This window comes from Passer domesticus, chromosome 7 (assembly GCF_036417665.1).
Source record: "Passer domesticus isolate bPasDom1 chromosome 7, bPasDom1.hap1, whole genome shotgun sequence".
Classification (NCBI taxonomy): Eukaryota; Metazoa; Chordata; class Aves; order Passeriformes; family Passeridae; genus Passer; species Passer domesticus.
The window spans coordinates 10,421,505-10,439,521 of record NC_087480.1 but is presented as its reverse complement, the minus strand read 5'-3'; the positions used below and the strand labels follow the sequence as shown (position 1 = coordinate 10,439,521).

At 38.9% G+C, this 18,017-nt stretch overlaps 1 protein-coding gene and 2 long non-coding RNA genes across 5 annotated transcripts in view; 2 read left to right on the top strand and 1 right to left on the bottom strand.

Annotated features, from left to right (window-relative positions):
- Positions 1-18,017, top strand: part of TENM1 (teneurin transmembrane protein 1) — an 818,347-nt gene that overhangs the window by 243,486 nt on the left and 556,844 nt on the right. The window lies entirely within an intron of this gene.
- On the bottom strand, positions 1,263-2,624 carry LOC135304094 (uncharacterized). 2 transcript variants are annotated; one of them, XR_010365534.1, is made up of 3 exons: positions 2,600-2,624; positions 1,632-1,730; positions 1,263-1,539 (listed from the first exon to the last, which is right to left on the bottom strand). It is a non-coding gene; the product is annotated as an uncharacterized LOC135304094 (long non-coding RNA). The 2 variants fall into 2 exon arrangements; XR_010365533.1 differs by having other exon boundaries at positions 1,263-1,497.
- LOC135304171 (uncharacterized) lies at positions 2,765-5,263 on the top strand. The gene is made up of 2 exons (XR_010365619.1): positions 2,765-2,903; positions 5,103-5,263. It is a non-coding gene; the product is annotated as an uncharacterized LOC135304171 (long non-coding RNA).

Below are 18,017 nucleotides of genomic sequence, written 5' to 3'. Positions count from 1 at the left end.
CAACTGCAGTGAGCTCTATTCTAAATGAAAATTGCTTTCCAGGTGTTGAAATTCATTATCTCACTGCAGTGGAAACGAAGGCAGAGGTAATTGGGTTATATATGTAACGTGGCACCCAATAAACTGTGGTGTAAGTAGACAATTCCATGACTGGGAGTCATAAGGATTTAAGTGTAACCAGGGCAAGCAATTAATAAACACAGGAGAAGTGAATATATGGATGCTGAATGATGTTGCACCTGAGATAAAAGAAGAGAATACAGATTTCAATGGAGCTAGAAGGTTGCTGCTTCTGCAGGATGTCTTATCTGAAATCTTTTCTGCCAAAAGACAGTACGTGGAGGACTTCTAGAACAGGGAAGGTTGTTCTGATCTTGCAGAACAAAATCAAGTCTAAGTGTTTAGTCTCAACTATTTTATGTACTGAACAGCAAATGAACCTATCTTTGTCACTGCTTCTCCCAGTTGTGAAAATTGGATGATTAGGCTCACAATATGCAGATTAGGACTTCACAATATGCAGATGAAAAATGCTGTGTATGTTTTTGGGTTTTTTTAAAGGAAGATACAGCCATTTTTGAGTTCATGGATATCCAGATTTTATTTTCTAGTGTTTTGTCAACTATACCAGCAAGTGCATACATTGTGGTTTAAAAAAATTACTATGGGTTAAAAAAAGTATGGGTATAAAATAGTCCTAGTTCAGCTATCCCCAGCTTCTATCCAAATCTATGTGATTTCATCAAATCTTCATATGAAGTAGGATTAGATTGAACTAATGAATACTGAGTTGAAATAATGAAAATATTAAGGATTACTTACAGCCTGGGAGTGCTTATAAGCAGTAAGTAACATTAATTCCAATATCCCCTTAGGCAGGTGAAAATGGAATTGTAAGTGGTGTGATGAGAGTTCTGTATTGCCAATAAATTCATGTCAAGGTGTAGTCTGTTCTGACTGTGTACTACAATTTATATGTATATTTATCAGTGGTTTCAAATACAATTCATCTTTCTCGAAAGCAAAGGAAAATTTTAACAAGAGTTTGTGAAAAGTGATCAGAGGAAGGGTGAATCTTGAAGAAAGCAGATAGGAAGTTATCTCTTTAGCAGTTTGCAGCAATTATTTTTTTTCTTTGTTAATGCAACATAGCTGACATTCAGTCTGTGGTGCAGGGTGTGAGCTGCATGGATAGACTGTTGGGCACTGTTGGATCTTGGATCAGATGGAATTGGACCCTACATCATTGCTGGGTTCTCTGAATTTATGTGTTAATAATACTGGAGTTACTGGGTTATTTTGCTGACAGAGATGCTATGAAGTGGTGCTTCAGTTCCTCCTCTCTCTTTTCTCCTTTTCTCTCACCCTGATTTTGAATCTCCTTGGTGAACTGAATCTGCAGAGGGGAGAAGTCAATCCAGTGTGTCTGATGAGTGCAGACAGCTCTGCAGTGACACTGGGACATCTTCACATTCTGTAATGGTGAAGTGTCAGGATCTGGATCAGAAAAATCCTTTTTTTGACTCACTCTGATGTTCCCTTTCAAAATATGACATGTGAAACTGCAGCTTCTATTTCTAAAAGTTCTCTAAGGCAGGAGGAAATATGTAGAGATAGAGGAGGATAGGTACCTGTGATTTTTGCTCTGCTGCACATTTAGGCCCACGCAGATGAGTTTACAGTGATATCTGTGCAACTCTATCCCTGGGCTGGTTTCAATGAGCACAGCTCTAGGGAATCAATACAACAATCAGTCTTTTTATCAGCTGAGAATTTTTTTTCATGAGCTCAGGACTATAGAACAGCTGTGAATACATCTTGAATTGTACAGATATAGGAATTAGTGCAAATATGTACACTAAAAGTAGTCATCCTTATAGTTTCTAATGTTACAAATACATTTATTTATTTTATTTTATTTTTTAAGAAGTACTGATGCTTTCAGAGTCTGTCCGGGGCACACCATTTCAGTGTCTTTCATTAAATGCTACTGCACCACTTCTAAGTGTGGACAAAAATGCCAAAAAAAAACCCCCAAACCATAAACCATAATGATTTTCCATCAGAATGAGCCAGGTGGGATTACAAGCAGATGTAGTAAATGCATCAAATCTTGTATACCAGGGAAAGCACTTTTTTTCTTTTCCGCATTTTTCAAGGAAAAGTCATATTTAAAATTCAGCAACAGCCTAAAATCTGTACTAATAGAACTGTTCAACTGTGTTTAATGGCTCAGCTGCACTTGTAAAACTTCAGCTCTGTCTAAGCAGGTGCTGTGGGAATCCCCAAACCTGGGCACTGCAGAACAGAATGGATTTTACCTCAGCCAACACTCACTACAGGGCAACACCCTGGGGAGGGGCACAGGGGCTGAGCTGGGTTTAAATGCTAATTCCTGAGCAGGGGAATAGGCTGTGCTGGATTTAAATGCTGATTCCTGAGGAGGGGAATGGGCTGTGCTGGGTTTAAATGCTGATTCCTGAGGAGGGGCACAGGGGCTGAGCTGTGTCCAGATGCTGACCCTGGTTTGTGTTGGTGATTCATCTGAGAACAAGGGGCTTATTCTGCTTTGGGCTGTGCTGTTAAATTCTGGTCTTACCTCACACTGAGAAACTGTAAGAGCAAGGCTCACCAAAGAGAATAGTTGACAGCTGCTATTTTAATGTCTTCACTATGACTTTTATCTACCACTGTGACATCCTCATCATGCATTCATTGTTTACAGACTTCTAAGTTTGTAGAAAAGTCTTTGTCATATGAGAGCTGATATTCAAGGGGTCTGTAGCCATCCCCAGGAGCCTGCTGGGAGCAGTGAGGATTCCAAATCTTCTGCTTTCAATAGAGGGAAAATGCCTCATCCATACCAGTAGCAGTAAGCCATTGTTGCTGTGGCACAGCAGTTGGTGAGATAAGATAATTATGAAGCATTAACAGAATGCATACAAAATTAGTTGTAGCTCACAGAAAGAAAGAAAATTCAGCAAACTGTTCAGAGTATTAATTTTCAGCTGATCCTGTCACAACTGTAGAGAGAGAAAATGCTAATGAAGTGTGAATATGTCAAAAAGATATAAAAGAAGAAGTGATCAATTAAACACAGTAAATATCCAAATAACAAATATTCTATTCAAATGTAACAGATCCGTAAAGCAGTTTTGTTTCTGGGTGCATACATGGACTTATGAATTTCAATAGTAAGGTGAAGACTCTAAGCAAGTTCTTGTGAAGTTTCCCATTCCCTCAAAAACTTCAGAACTTAGTGATTATTAAATTAAATTTTATTATGTAAATATAATAAAAATCAGTCCAGAAATCTTTCCATGAGATTGCACTGTATATATAGAGGGTGTTTGCTTGTGGATGTAATACTTCCCATACATTGAAAGCCTCACAATGAATGCGCCTCAGAACTTGTGCTGAATTTTGGCCCATTAACACTAATCATTCCAGATGTATTGTAACATTAGGGGCTCCTGCTAAGCCAGGAATTTGTGTAAAAATAGACACTATTCTGTCCAAGCAGAAACCTTCTGGAGGGGGAAAAAAAAAAAAAAAGGTATATTTTTAGAATAAGAAATTCATGTCTTTGTACTTTTAAAGACAGAATATCTTCATTTACATTACAAAGGTTAAAATTGTATAATATTGGTGCTTCTTGAACAACCTTAACTACTTTGTTATTAATACATTTTACATGAAGGTAAAACAAATACTCCATTGACTGGGAAACCTGTTTGCTCTTTCTTCTCCAATGCAAATATGGTGGCACATGGGAGTTCTTCATTTCAATTAATTATCATGCTTGAGAATATTTTGTTGCTCAGTACAATGTTGTTTGCTTCCTTTAGCAAGAAAAAATTCTAAGATGCTGAGGAACTCACAAATATTTAATTTAATTTTGGAATTTTCACTAGGATAGAATTTTCTATAGCTGCACAAGGGGGCCATTATAATTAATTCGATGGCCACTACCTTATGCCTGTAAACGTGGTCTTTGGATAATATAATATTTATATAAACTTTATTTCGCATGATGCACTGACTTACTTCTCTGTGTAATGAACCGAGGAAACACCTTGAGACAGCTGAGATTTATGGCCTCACTTTGAATTTTCTTTTTTGTACAATTTCGGTTCTCTTTTAAGTAGCACATTTTTGCATGCAGCACCTCAAGTAAGCCATTTGACAAACATGGTAAATATCTTTAAATGGATTAATCATATTTGAGAAATTGAGCTTGAATTATGTTGGCATGTAATATTGAATATATAACGGAGGAGAGTAATAATCCATATTGTACATGTAAATGAATAAAGCACAGAAGGCAGAGGGACATTGGAAAACAATTTTGAAATATCCATTGATTTGTGATTTTGGTGATAACTAACAAATTGTCTAAAACACTTCATATAAAAACCAACAAAACTGGGCAGGGGTGATTTTTATTCTGCTTAGCATACACAGTCTAAGAATTGTTGCAAATCCTTTGGTAAATTCATCTTTTTATGTCTTGCCACTTGACAGTGTTCTCTAGTTACAAATCCTCTTACTTCACCAGCTGGAATAAGAATATGGGAATAACTGTTGGGTGATTGTGTGTCCTGTGGAAAGTGAGAGAATGATACATGTGAAAATATTGCATCATTGGGATGAAGAAGGGAGAGAAGGTTTTGAATGGATGGGCTGGCACCTTCTGCCCTGCCCTAGCAAAGTGGTGTGCTACAGGGAGGCTGATGTGCAGAGCACTCTAAGAAAAACAATTTCTGCCCTGCATGTCAGAGCTGCTGCTCCCCAGCAGTCACCACGTGTGACTCACACACACCTGGTGCAGGGTGCAGCCCTGAGCTACAGCAGAAAGCAATCCCCTTCTCTTTTCTGTGGGCTCTGAAGGCAGAATGCAACAAGCTCTTGAAAATGTGTCTAACACCACAGTGCCTCGTGCCTCAGGGCAGAGAAACAGAAGAGCCCAGTGCTAGACGGTGTTTGAAAATCAAATTATTTATAAGGAAGATTGAGAACAATTTTCTCCAGGTTTTTTTAGCATAAATCATTCTGCTGAATTTAGCTTAGTGATGCTGGCACAATTTCTTTTTGTCTTTCAGCTGCTCTGTAGCCCTTTCTGAATTTTGTTCAGATGAACTATTTTCAAGTATTGTTTTGAGAGAGATCATAATGTAGCAGAAGTGGAAATAAAGGCATCTGTCTATACTCTTCTTCAACTAACCATGGCCAAGAAAATCATTAAAGCCAATTAAAAACCAAACACGGTTTTCTCACTTCTTTACTAAATGCCACAGTTATTCATCTCTGAAAATGGACAAACACAATCTCAGTCAAGCTGTCATTATGAAGAGGAATGGAGAAGTTATAATTTGAATGTTAATCAAATTCTTATTTATCAGTGTCAGATGTGCTGGTTTGATAGGCATGTGCCAACAAAGTTAACAAACATTTTGTCTTCCAAAGAGCAAAGTCTATGCTTGCTTTCTTCTCTATAAGTGGTTTTTAATACACACTATTAATGAAAGAGACAATAAAATGAAAATATTGGTCTTGCTGAGGGCACATCCTCTGGGACAATATTGACAGAATGGCTGTATTACATCTGAATGGAAAAAGATTTGATGGTAAAACTGGCTTGTGATGGAGAGGATTGCAGATTTGACATTTGCCTGAGGTATCTGATGACAGAAAAAGAATGATTGCAAGGATAAGTAAGGCAAAAGTTTAGTAAATTCCTTCAAAATGCGTAAAAATGCTTTGAAATCAGAAAGTTTTACTGATTTATTTTCTGTAGTGGTACTCCAAATACTATCTGAATATCTGAAACACTGGACAGTTATATAGTATATCTAGTACCCTCTCTTGAGATTCCCATATCTGTCTTGTTTTCAGTGAAGTTCCTGTAAAACACTGTTTAGCTTTCACTGTGCTTTAATTCAGTCTGTTATTTTAAGGGAGATGGTTTTGATTTTCTTCACCTTAAAGGTAGTGGTGATATGTAATTTGAAAGTGCAATGTGTCTTTCAACTGGTAAGCTTATTAACATAAAAAGGGAGAAATTCCAGGGGAAGGGTCAGTGATGAGAGCAGAGCTGGGGCTGGTTTTAGCTCTGAGCTGTGATGGTGCTGCCTGTTTCCCTGTCCTGCTGCCCTAGCAAGAACAGGCTGCTTGAGTCTGTACAGATACAAGGCATGAAGGCTGGCTTAGCAAAGCAGAGCACACTGGCAGCTGATGAGGTTTGGCAGCTGATGTGTGGCACGAATCAGAGCTGTTTCCCCATCTCTGCTGTTGCTGTGCTGCTGCCAGAGTGGGCTGCTCCAAGTGCTGGCTCCAGCTTTCTTCTGTACACACAGAGTCACACGTGGTGCTCAGCAGTCCTGCACCTCAGGAACACCAAACTTGAGGGAACACCAATCATAATGAAACCAGCATCTCGTGTTCATTGCTTTGTGTCCTCTGAAGGCAATCCTTGTTCTGAGTGCAGAGCCCACAGGGGCACAGGCCAGCCAGAGCCATGGACAGCTGAAGCACCACTGCCTGCCTATTTCAGGTGTTGATATTTTGGCTCCAAGAGGAGCTCTGTGTGACCTAGAACAGACTAATAAGGGTAACACAGGTAGGCCAGGGAAGCTGTGGCTGCCCCCCCTGAAAGTGCTCAGTTTGGATGGGGATTTGAGCAATGTGCTCTAGTGGAAGGTGTCTCTGCCCATGGCTGGGGATTGAAATGAGATGATCTTTAAGGTCCCTCCCAACCATTTTCTGGTTCTGTGATGGCAGTCCTGTGTCTCCTGCTAGGAGATGGTATTAGTCAATTTGTTTAAAGGCTTTACTGATGCTAGCATTCAATACTTCTAAAACCCCCCCTCTGCTGTAAATATAATTGACTTATTTTTTTAAATACTTACTTGCCTTTAGCAAATACATTAAACAATTTTTTTAATGACCATTTTGTTATCTCAGATCTTGCTGAGGACAGGCTGCCTTTTATCTTTGCCTTTCAAGAAATAACCTTACCTTAAAATTTCTCCAGATTGAAAGCATGGATTTAAAGTGATGAATTCAGGGCATGGCCTGTGTATAGGTGGCTTTAATAACTATAGAGCAATGCTTACTTTCCTGGGCAAGTCCCTTCAGGGAGTTTATGGGTCACCAATACTGGATATTTAGGAGAAAACAAAGCATTGATTTTGTGCCATAATTGATGTTTGCCTTGCTTTTGGAGCTTTAGCCTAACCCAAGTACAATGAATGAAGGAATTTAATGCCTTTGGTTCTATAGTAGGACTTAATGTTAGAGTTTACAAGTGGAGTTTCTTATGCAATATCCCCATTGACTTACACAGAGAAATCAGAATGATTTACAGTCACTACTGGACTTTAGAATGATTCCCAGAAGTGTGAGCCCAGTACTACTTCAATAAGCCACTGTAATAAGATATTTTATTGTTATGGCTTTGAATGTCCTGCAGTGTACAGTAATTCAGATATAAAATAATTAGAGGCAATTAAAGACCATTACAGTAAGGATTACTCTGTGCTAATGACAGACTGTTTGACTGGAGGAAAAATATTTCTAAAGTCATTCAGGGAACATGATACCTACTGAAGGTGGGAAGAAGTGCATGTCTGAGATTTGAGTGGGAAGAAGCCTAAATAGATAAGGACTATTTTTTTCACCATGCTCTCATTTCTTTAAGCATCCCCCAAATTCCAATATCTCTAATAATTAAACATTTTGTTCATTAAACTACAACAGTAATGTACAACTTTACTTCATTAAAGGTACTTCTCAAAACATAAGAAGAAAAGATACAATGTTTTGTGTTTAGCTGCTGATTTTTTGTTAGGAGGGTTTTATTAAATGTATTAAAATCAATAATGCCAATTTTCCAACTCTCTCAGCAAAATGTTTCTAGTAAAATAGATATTTTATTTACTTTTAAATAAAATTCAGAGACTCTCAAGAGTCTGTCAGGAGAGAAGGCATTCAGTTTAGACTACTTGAAAAATGCATATCACAGATATTCTAAGCCTTGAATACTTAGGATTACCATAGCCACTTCTAATTTACAGTAGGTTTGAAAAAACATTTTATTGGTGATGCAACATCTGCCCTTGTCTGGAAGAAATACACCAAAATTCTGAAATTCAAAAGTACCCTCTGACCTGTACTACAATTTTCTCCAAAAGCAGAGTAGGCAAGACACAAGAGCTGGCTAAACAGAGGTTTGTTATAAATGTAATAAGCTGTTATTTTAGTTTATGCACAGCTGAATAAGGCTTGTCTGCCAAGTTACACAAGTCCTACACGTCTAACAGTACTAAAACATACCTGATAGAGTTACCTGACTGCTGTTTCTTCCCCAAGAGCCTCAAAAAGTACAAGATTGTGCCCAGTATCTGAAAGCTTCCTTCCAGTCCACTTCAAGTTCTTATTGTACTCACTGCTGGTCACTGCACTGCTTGTAACTCATTCTTGCCTCTTTCTTATTTGAAGAGAAGCTTGTATAAAAATAAAAAAACATGAACAAAGGTAAAATGGGTAAAAATGTCTTTAGGTACAACTGTGCATGTAAAATATTCCATGTCAGGCAGCTGTCCTTGAGATCCATGGCTCTGTCTGTCACAGCAGATTACTCTGCAAGAAGCCACTCATAAAGTTCTCCAAATAAGTGATTTTCTCTTCTATAGGTAAACATGAAAATAAATGGTTTTACAAATATCCAGCAGGAGAGTTGTGCAAATGTTAGTGCATCCAACTGCTTTAATGCTTCACTACTGAAAAGAATTCAGTTTTACCAAGCTGAGTGCAAACAGCAATGCCAGATCCTCACTTACAGTGGTGTTGGAGGAAAATATAGCTTTTAATACATAAACATTGGAAACTAAGGAAAATATTTGTGACTCCATGAAGAATGCAAATGTTAATGCAGTTTTTATGTGAAGCATAAAGATATGCTTATAACCTAATACTGTTCTTTATGTGAAAATAAGCAATTTTGTGTGTGATCTCTTTCTAGCTGTCTTAAAATTAGTGATTCTTTCTCCTCTGAGAAGTTTTTAAATAAAAAATGATAAAATTTAATCACTGAAAATGGGGAGTAATTGCAAATTTTAGAAAATACTTGTGAAGAGAACCAAAGCACAGAATTCTCTCTGGAATCTTTTTACATTCTCAAAAATAAGAAATCAAATTTCCAACGCTGTCTGTTATATGAATGGCTGACTCCAATGGAATAGAATCCTTACTGTATACTTGTTTTCTAAGCTAAAAGACCTTAATAGAGTGGTAAATTTATAACCTTACAGAAACTAGAATTTAGGGTGTAGTGGTGTGAGTCATCCAAGAAGTGTTATTAAAGTTGTAAACATAAGTAAGAAAGATGTGCACACTAAAAACTTAAAGCAATTGAGAATATTTTCTAGACTTTTTTGTGATGCTCCATTTATTTAATTTTGTGCACTGCTGCAGAAGGTATGCCTGCTGCAAAGTCCTGTACATCCTCATATCTATTCAGAATTTACCATGATCTTCTGGAAAGGAACAACAGAGTCACTATTTAAGGATCTAAGCATAATAAAACTTACACTGAGGTGAAAATAATCAGTTTTTTCTCGTTTTACAGATGAAAGGAAGTGAAGCATTATCTTATTGAGTGAAAAGGCAGCACATGTAAACCATTTGAATTGCCACTGTGTCAACCACAAAACCTGTGTCTTTAGATCATGGTATCAGTACAGTGATTCTTCAGGCAATCACTGTTCTCAGAAAATCATTCTTTTATTTTGTAAAGAGTCATGAGTCTGGAAGCTGATTTTTCTTTCCCCTTTAGCTGAAGAAATGGGAATTGGAAACAAATACTTCATTCACTGTTGTTCCAGGCAAAAGCATGAGTGCTTGTAACTATAATCACAGCTAAGAGACTGAAAAAGATGAAGGAATCTCTTTAAATCTGGTAAACTTAATATCTTCAATTAGATTTTGACTTCTCTAACATTGCTTATTTGCAAAATAAATTCTGTTTTTCTTTACTCTTTATTAATTTCATAATGAAGGGGAAAATATCTTTTAAAATATCAGATTTTTAAAAAAATTATTAGTCAAACATCATAATGCTGTATTTGCTTAATTAATTTTATACCTATTTGTATCAACATACTTTCTATATCAGATGGCTTTACAGTGTTAAAAGCAAGTGAAAATAAGCTTTGAAAAACCTATTCTTAAATTGATAACTGCAGGGTCTCTAGTGAAACTCTCCAGGTCCTTCTGGCTTACACTTGATTTGCTTTAATAAGGGTTATGGGGAATGAAAAACTATTGAAACTGCATTTTAAAATGCTTGGCAACAGACAGGTAGAAAAGACTTAGAATTACTATTTTTCATTACTGAGGGCCCCTCAGGACTGCACTGGAGAGAATCCTGTCTGCCCCAGATAAGAGTCTCCCAGCAGTTTAATGTGCCTATCAGTTGCGCTCAGCAGCCTGGAATCATCACACTGCAGCTATTGAATAGTTCCAGACCATATGCTCAGAAGGATGGGAAATGTGGTATGTGTTGCACTTCCAAAGAATGATGATGAAGAGCATTAATATGCTGATGAAGAAGGAAAAGAAAAATAGAGTAAAATTTTGAACAGGCAAACCCACCTGTGCTGCTGAGCCTGACAGATATGCTGTGCTAACTCTTCTATTTAATGTGTAAGTTTGAGTTAGCATTAGGCCTACATAAAACTAAAGTTCTTGGGATCTTCCCTTCTCTTCCTCTGCCAATATGTTATCTCTTTTGATTTTTAGATAGAAATGAGTTAAATCATCAGAATCCAAATGTTCATTGCATTTTTTGTTGACATTTTATCCAGCTGGCAGCCTGGAAATTATTTGTGTGCATTTGGGGTCTAGTTACTGTACAACAGCTGAGTGATGGACCAAGTATGGCTTCATTCATATTAAATAACACACTGGGAGCTTGAAGGAGGAGTGATAATGAGAGTTCTGAGAAAATTGGGGAGCAGTAAGAAAATGCATTTTCATATAGATTTTATTCTTTCTAAAGCAATCACAGTGGCATTATAACATAACATACAGATAGTGGATGAACAAATGAAAAACAGTTTGCAAGGAGCTGATCTTGTAGCCAGCTTTTTCTGGGTGCCTAATCTGGTCTTTAATGCACAAAACTGTAAAGCAAGCTGGGATTTGATATAAGCAGATGAAATTCCAGCAGCTTCTGTATTTACCATGGACAATCTTCATATCTTTCCAATTTTTTATAAATTTTCCTAACCTGTATACAGCAGGAGCAGAAATGCAATATGGGAAGAATTCCAGAGTAGTTGTTTAAAGCAACAGGAAAAAAAATCAAGTAATGGTTGCACAAATGAGATCTTTTAATCAATAAAAACAAACATGCCCTGTGAAGAAACAGGGAATTTCAAGTAACCCAAAAAAAATTTTTAGTTGAAGCTAGTCATACCAATGTCTTAAAGATCTGCATGTATTCAATGATCTTCTCTGATATCATTACAGCAATAATTTTTCATAACATAGACACAGATGCACTAAATTTGCCAGGATTGTGAGGTATAATAACTTGTACAGTGTGCTTTTCTAAAGAGAACTGAAATCAAATTCACAGATTCAGACAGCTTTTAAGAACTGAGTTGTCTGCAGGCTGAATAGATGTCTTAGTTTGGGAGGATGCTCTCATTTTCCTTTGTCACTGTAACAAAAGTCACTGATTAACAATGCATTCAACTGTTATGAGATAAATTACAGGGTTTTTCACATTTCTTCTTTTTTTATGTCACCCTTTTGGCTTTCTGATTACTCATGAATTTTCCTTAGTACTTTCCTCTATTCCCAAATAAAAATTAAGGTTAGATATTATGTTTCAGTCCATACAAGGTTAAGTTCCAGCCTAGTGGAACTAAATGAATATTGGTTCTGATTGTATAGAGAAGAATACAGATAATAATTTTTAAATATAATCTCTTAACATGAGATTCTCTAAAAGTAGTGCCTCCCTCTGATTTATGATTATTAGGGTTTGGTTATGGTTTGTAAAGAAGATATCCAATTGCTGATTTGGAATCAATAGCTTGTACCAAAAGCTTGCAAAACATTAAATGTAATGCATTTTGACTTCAGTTTTCTTCCTCTTCTGAACTGTCCTTGTACTGTTCAAGACATTCAAATGTGTCTGTCTGTTCCTTAAAATTTACAATACTGTTGGTAGGCCTTAGTTAACTTTAGTGATCTGCTGTATATGGTGGGCTTGTTTTTTTGGATTGTTACTAGCACAAGTGCTCTGTATTACACTGAGGATCATCCCAGAGGGATGAGGGAGCTGGCAGATGAGCTTGCAAAGCCACTCTCCATCATTTACCAGCAGTCCTGGCTCACTGGGGAGGTCCCAGAGGACTGGAAGCTGTCCAGTGTGACCCCATCCACAAGAAGGGTAGGAATGAGGATCCAGGAAACGACAGGCCAGTCAGCCTGACCTCAGTGCCCAGCAAGATTATGGAATGGATCATCTTGAGTGCCACCACACAGCACCTACAGCATGGCCAGGGTATTAGATCCAGCCAGCAGGGGTTTAGGAGGGGCAGGTCATGCTTGACCAACCTGATCTCCTTCAATGAAGAGGTGACCCTCCTGGTGGATGCAGGAAAGGCTGTGGATGTTGTGTACCTGGACTCCAGCAAGGCCTTTGGCACTGTCTCCCACAGCATGTCCTGGAAAAGCTGCAGCCCTGGGCTGGGACAGGAGCACCCTTTGCTGGGTTAGGAACTGGCTGGATGGCCGGCCCAGAGAGCGGCAGTGAATGGTGGCCAGTCAGCAGTGGTGCCCCTCAGGGCTCTCTGCTGGGGCCAGCTCTGTTCAATATCTTCACTAATGCTCTGCATGAGGGGATTGAGTCCGCCATCAGTAAATTTTCAGGTGACAGCAAGCTGGGAGCATGTGTCCATCTGCTGGAGGGCTCTGCAATGGGACCTGGACAGGCTGGATGGATGGGCCAAGTCCAACAACATCAAGTTAGACAAGTCCAAGTGACAAGTCCAGCACTTTGGTCACAACTCCCTACAGTGATACAGGCTGGGGACACAGTGGCTGAAGAGTGCCCAGGCAGAAAAGGACCCAGGGGTACTGACTGACAGCTGAGTGAACGTGAGCCAGCTGTGAGCCCAGGTGGCCAAAAAGGCCAATGTCCTGCATCAGGAATAGTGTGGCCAGCAGAACCAGGGAGGTCATTTTTCCCTTGTTCTTTGCACTGGTGAGGCCATACCTTGAGTGCTGTGTCCAGCTCTGGGCAGGTCAGTTTAGGAAGGATGTTGAGATGCTTGAATGTGTCCAAAGGATGCAATGAGGCTGGTGAAGGACTAGGAATACAAGCACTGTGACGAACAACTGAGGGAGCTGGGGTTGTTCACCCTGGAAAAAAGGAGACTCTGAGGTGACTTTATCACTCTCTACAACTTCCTGAAAGGTGGCTGTAGTCAGATGAGGGTCAGTCTCTTCTTGCAGACAACAACTGATGAGAGGACACAGTCTTAACCTGAGCCAGGAGAAGTTTAGGTTAGATGTCAGAAAAAAAATTTTCACTGAAAGAGTGACTGGGCAATGAAATCGTCTGCCCAGGGAGGTGGTGGAATCACCATCCCTGAACATGTTTAAAAAAAGACTGGATGTGGCACTCAGTTCCATGGCTTACTCAATGAGGAGGTCACAGGTTGGACTAGATGATCTTAAAGGTCTTTTCCAAGCTAGTTCATTCTGTGATTCTGTGTGAGTACGTTGTTGCCATCAATGTCACTGAGGAAATATTTGTCTTTCCCATTTCATGTTTTCTTCAGTTTATGAGAATATATTTTCAATTTGTATGGGGGGGAAGGTGTCAATAATGATGAGTGACAGGTATGTTAATCAAACAACAGAGCATTCTGCTTCAGACGGTTTTTGAAAAATAAACATGAAAAAGTAGCTTTTGTATCTGTAACTTATTCAACAGTGTTTACTTTTCTACTTGATTCCTTGCTTTTAGTTTTCTTCAGGTTTCCAAACTGAAGTTTACTCTTGCATTCTCTCTGCTATACTAGCAAATTTCCATTTCAAACCAGTGAACAAACCAACTTAATAATTTCTAAATGTTTATGTGTCTCCTGTAGATCTATATGATGGAGTCACCTGCCTTTTGTGACCTGTACTTTCCAAACTCTTTCTGTCTCATCAAGTACCTCTCAGAGATGGGAAATACCTAGTTTGAACAAGTCAGATGTTCCACCACTCAGCATGTGTCTGTTTTTCATACCAGAGCTGGTACACATTACTGAAAGTGAAATTGCATGTGGTTAGATAAAAGGTAGGAGAATAGAGACAAGTGGTGAAGGTAATCTGGCCCCTAAGGAGTTACAGCTGTGCTAATTATCGAGCATTAAGAACAAGCCTGCTCTTAATAGGCCACAGCTGGATCCAATTAAGAGGGGTATTATAAAAGAGCAGGTTGGCTGGTCGAGAGGGGAGGTGGAGTTTGTTGGCTGTGCTGAGAAGATGGAGTCAGTGCTGTGAGGGGCTGTGTGAGAAACCACCGAGAAGGTACGGAACCTTGGCAATAGGACAGCAACAATTGCAGGGTGAAGTTCTCAGAATCTCTTCCTGGTGATGGTGAACCCACTGTGTTATTTTGAGGTTGCAGACTGCTGCTTGGTGCTCACTTCCACAGAATCCCTTGGGGTTGGGTTTGACAGAGAAGTGATATTATGTCAAAGGGCCTGGACTTTAGTCTGTGTTTGACCATGCAACTTGTACTAAATTTTCTTACATTTCCTGACACTTGTTCATTGCATTCAAAAAATTCTTGCCTTTATCTGGAGCAAACACAAGTGTTATACTTGCTGTAGTTAGTTCTTTAGGACAGAAGAGTGTGGAGATGGCTAATAATAAATGAAAACTGTGCAAGTACCTTGTGCGCTGAAAGCTTTTTTCTGGAGAAATTATTAAATGCATTGAATTCCACATCTGATCAATATAAAAAGTATTCTGGCTGTTGCTGGACCCAGCAAACATTTTCATCAGATTTGGCTTCAATCTGTAGTGAGACATGTTTACAGAACCAATTTCTAAATGCTTCTCTTATCAAAGGAAATTTTTATTATTTTTGATAAAAAATTACTATCTCCTGAACTGCATTATTTAAAATTGAAATAGAAAGCTATTTTCTTTCAGCTCCTTTGAAAACTCCCTAAGAACCTTTCCTTGAATAAAATATATTCTCTTTGATTCCAACAGGCCTGCTTGCTGCACTTTATGAAGCATCGTTGTAACACAACAGGTTTTAATTCTTTTTCCATTATCACCCTCACTCTAATTCTACCAGAGCTTCCTATGTGGCTGATTCCTTTGTTCAGAACGTAGCTTTCTCTCAAACAAAGAAGCTGAACCAGAATTTTTGAGTTTATGGCACACTTGTTAAAAAGCCAGCTGCATTGCATAGCCCCAGGTAACAGCTACTGAGCAGGGACACAGGTACCAGACACTCACATGGGCACGTGTGTGGGATCCCTTAGGGGCTACATCCATGCCTTCCTGTTCAGCTGAGCCAGAGCTGTCTCTAAATTCTGGGGCCAAGAGTAGCAGAAGGACCTTCATCCCCTCTGAGTTACAGATTAGCTCATTATGTTCAGCCTGTGCACTGCACAGCTGCAGGAATGACAGACATGGGGCTGCACATACAAGGCAGGGAAGCAGCAGTTCAAGGCACCTGCACTGTTCCAATCAAAATTTCCAGATGTCAGTGCTTGTTCTCTTTTGGTTCAAAATCAATCTGTTTGGATCTTATAACTGCAGCATTCTGCCTTCCTTGCCCCTCAGCTCCTGTCTCTTCTTGCTGCCTGTATCTCATTGCAGTAGTCCACCTTCTGGAGCACTTTCTCTCACTTTTGACTTTACAGGGGATGGCCTGGCAAAAGACCAGTCATGTCTTTCTGCCAGTTCCTCCTTCAGCTTTATTTCATCAGAGTCAGAAGCAAGTGTGATTACAGTAAGTGCAGTTATTGATATATTTTCTTCATTTTGAGATTGGACTATCTAATTTGGCAGCTTTTGAAGTGTGTTGCTAGCTCAGATGGGAAATATTTTGTAGAAGGGATGAGATTTGTATTTGAAGGTGCCACTGAAATAACAAACACATAAACAAAATTCAAACTGTTCTTATTTCAAGGTGGTTCATTGTTTAGTCAGAGAATTGAAAGACTACAACAGTACATATTAGAGCTTTTTGTTTGTTTGTTTGGATGTTACTGTATGTCAGTCTAGGTTAGGGTTCCTTTGTCAGTGTGAAATGAGATACTAAAAGAATTGGTGGACTATATTGTTTTGGTCTTTTTTCTTCATGAAAAGAGTAGCAAGTAGGGTCATTCCTCCATTTACTCAATTTTGGTATTGCATTACTTTTTACATTTTCTTCCTACACATAGATGGGCGGGATTGAGGCCAGCACTGTGACCAGAACATTATTTTTCAGTGATATGGATTCCTCAGTCATTCTAATTTGGGAATGAGAACTATCAAAGCAGCAGTTTAGTCCCTGCACTCAAAAGGTACAGAATGACCCATCTGTCCACTGAGTTTTGCAAAGGTGGAATTTTAGGACTGACACCTGTTGGCTTTTCAGTAATGTTCTCATTCTTTATTCTTTTGAATACAGAGTCATATCGATTTAGATAAGTTTAAGAGGAAAACAAGGCTTCAGGGAAAGATCACTGTGATAGGCATCAACAGAGTGCTAAATATATGGAAGTTTTTTCCAAGATGCAGTGAAAAGCTGCCATGGTCTGTTGCCTACTCTTCCCCTCCCTGTTCTAGCTGCTTACACACTTTCTTCCTTCAGGAGATAAGCATGATACTTTTGCTTAGTCTGAACTGCTCATTCACTTAAATAATTTGATCAGGGCTGAATCAAACTGAGTGCATAAATTCTACATCCCATTGCCAGACTTTCATCCATTTTTTCACCTGCTTGACCAAATATGAGACAGGCAGGTGTTTGCAATGTCTGGCAAAGTGGGTGATGGAATGGGCCTCCTTAGATTTTGCCAAAGAGCTCTGTGAAATGTTAATGTTGTTGTGTGGGACAGCTCATGCATGGGGCATAAGGGGGAGTGCAGGCATTACCAAAGAGAAACTTGCTTTAGCATATTTGGTGTTGTTTCAAAAACATTTTCCCCTCACAAATAACACGTAAATTGCATATGGATGAGGGGTTCTATTGTGCTGTTGATGGTTTATATTATGGTGTACACATTCTTTCTTCACTCTGCTCAACACACCGCCTGATAGGAGTGTATTAAGCAAAGTGACTTTGTTTTGTCTTTGTTTCTCAGGGAGATACAATGACTATGATAGAGTTTATTTGTTTGTATATAACATTGTGTTTATATGTTTGATAGGAAAGTCAGTATGAATAGATGTGGTCTGCTCTTGGAACTAAATCTCTCCCCAGGCTGAGACTGAGTTCCTCAGTTGCTGGAGCACCCTGAGAGTTCTTTGATAAGAGATGTTAACCCTAAAAAGATCCCCTAGTGTAAGAGGAGCAAACTCATCACTAGGCTTCATCCTTGTGGCCATGAAATGCCCTGAGTCCAAGGTATCAGGCACTGATACTCGGGACTGTGTGGAACTTCAGTGTTATACAACTGAACATCTGTGAAAAGTGACTTTAGAAGGAAAAGTCTTGTGTGTTTCTCTGCATCAGTGTTACTGAGGAAGGACAGTGAGACATTTTGAACAACTGGAGTTAAAAGAAGTTTTATTTTTTACCTGATCACCAGTGGGTGAAATGAGGTTGTTTATTAATCTTTAGTAATTTGGTCTATGCTTAATTTGGAGTCCCTCGTTTGCTGACATCAGGGATGGAGCACTCTGCTACATGTGCATTCACCACTGTGCCACCCCCTGGGCAGGTAGACACCCTTAAGCAAAGATAATTTGGGGTGACCGTTTTGGTTTGTTGTATT